This window comes from Pyxicephalus adspersus, chromosome 3, assembly GCF_032062135.1.
Source record: "Pyxicephalus adspersus chromosome 3, UCB_Pads_2.0, whole genome shotgun sequence".
NCBI classification, from domain to species: domain Eukaryota; kingdom Metazoa; phylum Chordata; class Amphibia; order Anura; family Pyxicephalidae; genus Pyxicephalus; species Pyxicephalus adspersus.
The window spans coordinates 103,552,347-103,555,973 of NC_092860.1; positions in this window are offsets into that span (position 1 = coordinate 103,552,347).

Consider the following 3,627-nt stretch of genomic DNA (forward strand, 5'->3'; position numbering starts at 1 on the left):
CCTCCGTAGCAGATTGATGAACAACATAGGGTGACTGCTGTACACTTGTCAGATTCTTGCCCGAGACTAGCATGACTTTCGTCTTAGGCAACCATTAGCTGACCAAATTTGCATCGATCTAAAACTTGGTGTGATTGCATTCTTTTGCATGGACACTATGTTTGATGAATTTCCCATTGGCCAAAAAACTCACAGCATAATCAACCTGTTAGTAAACACATACAATTGCTAGTATTTTTACAAATGTATTTTCATGTTTCCAACATTGAATACAGTATGAGCACTTTATAAAAGCATCATAGATATTATTTTTAAATACACAATGGAAACATGAAAAGAATTGATTGTTGTGGAGAATGCGCATAGTTCTCTTTTCAAAGAAAACAACATTACCAGAATATAGCTCCTGCAAAAGGGGAACTCCGTTAGGACAGAGTTGGCATCTGATCACATGACCTGTACGTTGACTTGCTTCCTGATATTGCTTCAAGTGCTAAAGTTTGAATTTAGATTGCAACATGTGCATAAAGATTCACGATATAGAACTTTGAGAATGATTCTATGCTATTCTTTTGTAAAGTAATACAATAATAACAGTAATAACTTCAGTTGGCAAGTAGACTCTGTTTCTAAAAAAGCAAGCAAAAGATTTATTGCTCTTTTTTATTACTGCACCTAATGAAGGTCATATGTTATATCATATATCAGTATATATCAGTATGGAATCCCTTACAATCATCCTGTTGGTTAAAATGCAGGGCTGGGTGACACTTTTGGCGGTCATAGAAAGAAATAGAAGTCTGCTCTGTAGCCCATTGGTTGGCTCCTGAATGGTACTGAATCTGAGTCAGCTTCCCCTGTCCCAATACCAAACCAAGAACAACTGCTCTGATCCAGTACCCTTGGTCCTCACTCATCCGAACCTTAGGCATCACTCATCTCTCAACATTAAAGTCTTTCAAAGGATTGGCTGAAGATTTTTCAGGAGTTTTAAGCTTATTGAAACCACTGGTATCTCACACCAGAATCACATCTGCAATGCGCTACAGCTTGTAGTGTGGGACAAGGCTAGAAAAACTCAGAAGCAGTTTTTCTGTTCAACCAACTAAACTAAAGCTGAAAGTCTGCAGTTCAACTGCATCTGAGTTGTTTCATTTTAAATGAATTGTGGTAATGTACAGAACCAAAATTAGAAAAAAGTTGTCTCTGTCCAAATATTTATGGATCTAACTGTAAATTTGAGGGTTTGTAGCTTTCATTTCCTGAAAATGTGTGAATATTTGTCAGTAGGTATCCAGGGGTAGTATAGTGCCAAGACTTCCAAGGTGGTGAAAGTTTTCCCAGGCCAGTATGGTGCCAGGACAAAAGAGGTGGTGAAAGATTCCCTGGGGCAGTATGGTGCCAGGAATGGGAGGGTGTTGCAGGCTGTCCTGGGGCAGTATGATGCCAGGGCAGAAGGGCTGGTGGAGGTTGCCCAGGGCAGTATAGTGCCAGAACTGGAGGGGTGCTGGAGGTTGTCCCAGGGCAGTATGGTGCCAGAACAGGAGGAGGGGTGGAGGTTGTCCCAGGGCAGTATGGTGCCAGGAGAAGAGAGGTGGTGGCAGTTGATTCAAGGCAGTATGGTGCCAGGAATAAGGGGTGGTGAAAGCTGCCAGGGTGCAGAATGGTGCAATGACTAGGAGAGGAGGGTGGTAGAGGTTTCCTCCGGGGCAGTATGGTGCCAGGACTAGAGGGGTGGTGGAAGTTGCCCTGCGGCAGTATAGTGCCAGGACTGGAGGGTGGTAGAGGGTTTGCCCGAGCAGTAAGGTTCCAGGACTGGAGGGTAATGGAGGATTCCCCTGGGGCAGTATAGTGCCAGGACTGGAGGGGTGGTGGAAGTTACCCCAGGGTAGTATGATGTCAGGACTGGAGGGGTTGAGGCAGTTGTCCCAGGGTAGTACAGTGCCACGACTGGAGGGTGGTGGCAGTTACCCCGGTGCAGTATGATGCCAGGACAGGAGAGGTGGTGGAAGTTGCCGGGCGCCATATGATGCCAGTCCAGGAGGAGTGGTGGTAGTTATCCCGGGGCAGTATGGTGCCAGAAATGGAGGGTGGTAGAGGTTACAACCGGGGCAGTATGGTGCCTGGACTGGAAGGGTGGAGGAAATTACCCTGGGGCAGTATGATGCAAGGACTAGATGGGTGGTGGCAGTTGTCCCGGGGCAGTATTGTGCCAGTACTGGAGGGGTGGTGGAAGTTGCCCTGGGGCAGTATGGTTCCAGGACTGGAGGGTGGTAGAGGTTAACCTGCTGCAGTATGATTCCAGGACTGGAGAGTGGTGGAGGTTTCCCCCGCAGCAGTATGGTGCCAGTACTGGAGGGGTAATGGAAGTTGCCCTGGGGCAGTATAGTGCCAGGACTGGAGGGTGGTAGAGGTTAACCTGCTGCAGTATGATGCCAGGACTGGAGGGTGGTGGAGGTTTCCCCCGCGGCAGTATGGTGCCAGGACAGGAGGGGGTGGTTGCAGTTGCTCCGGGGAAGTATGGTGCCAGGACTGGAGGGGTGGTGGAAGTTGCCCCGGTGCAGTATGATGCAAGGACTGGAGGGGTGGTGGAAGTTGCCCTGGGGCAGTATAGTGCCAGGACTGGAGGTTGGTAGAGGTTTCACCTGGGGCAGTATGATGCCAGGACTGAAGGTGTGGTGGCAGTGGTCCCCGGGCAGTATGGTGCCAGGACTGGAGGTTGGCAGAGGTTTCACCTGGGGCAGAATGGTGCCAGAACTAGAAGGGTGGTGAAAGTTACCCTGGGGCAGTATGATGCCAGGACTGGAGGTGTGGTGGCAGTGGTCCCGGCGCAGTATGGTGCCAGGACTGGCGGGGTGGTGAATGTTGCCCTGGGGCGGTATGGTGCCAGGACTGGAGGGGTGGTATAAGTTGCCCCGGGGCAGTATGATGCCAGGACTGGAGGGGCAGTGAAAGTTACCTCGGGGCAGTATGGTGCCAGGACTGGAGGGGTGGTGGATGTTGCCCTGGGGCAGTATGGTGCCAGGATTGGACGGTGGTAGAGTTTTCTCCTGGGGCAGAATGGTGCCAGAACTGGAGGGGTGGTGGAAGTTACCCCCGGGCAGTATGGTACCAGGACAGGAGGGGGTGGTGGCAGTTGTTCCTGGGCAGTATGGTGCCAGGACTGGAGGGGTGGTAAAGATTACCTTGGTGCAGTATGGAGGGAGGGGTGTTGGAAGTTACCCCAGGGCAGTATGATGCCAGGACTGGAGGGCTGGTGGAAGTTGGTCTGGAGCAGTATGGTGCCAGGACAGGAGGGGGTGGTGGCAGTTGTCCAGAGGCAGTATGGTGCCAGGACTGGAGGGGTGGTATATGTTGCCCCGGGGAAGTATGGTGCCAGGACTGAAGGGGTGGTGGAAGTTGTCTCTGTGCAGTAAAATGCCAGGACTGGAGGTGTGGTGGAAGTTACCCCAGGGCAGTATGGTGCCAGGACACGAGGGGGTGGTGGCAATTGTCCCAGGGCAGTATGGTGCCAGGACTGGAGGTTGGTAGGGGTTTCACCTGGGGCAGAATGGTGCCAGAACTAGAAGGGTGGTGAAAGTTACCCTGGGGCAGTATGATGCCAGGACTGGAGGTGTGGTGGCAGTG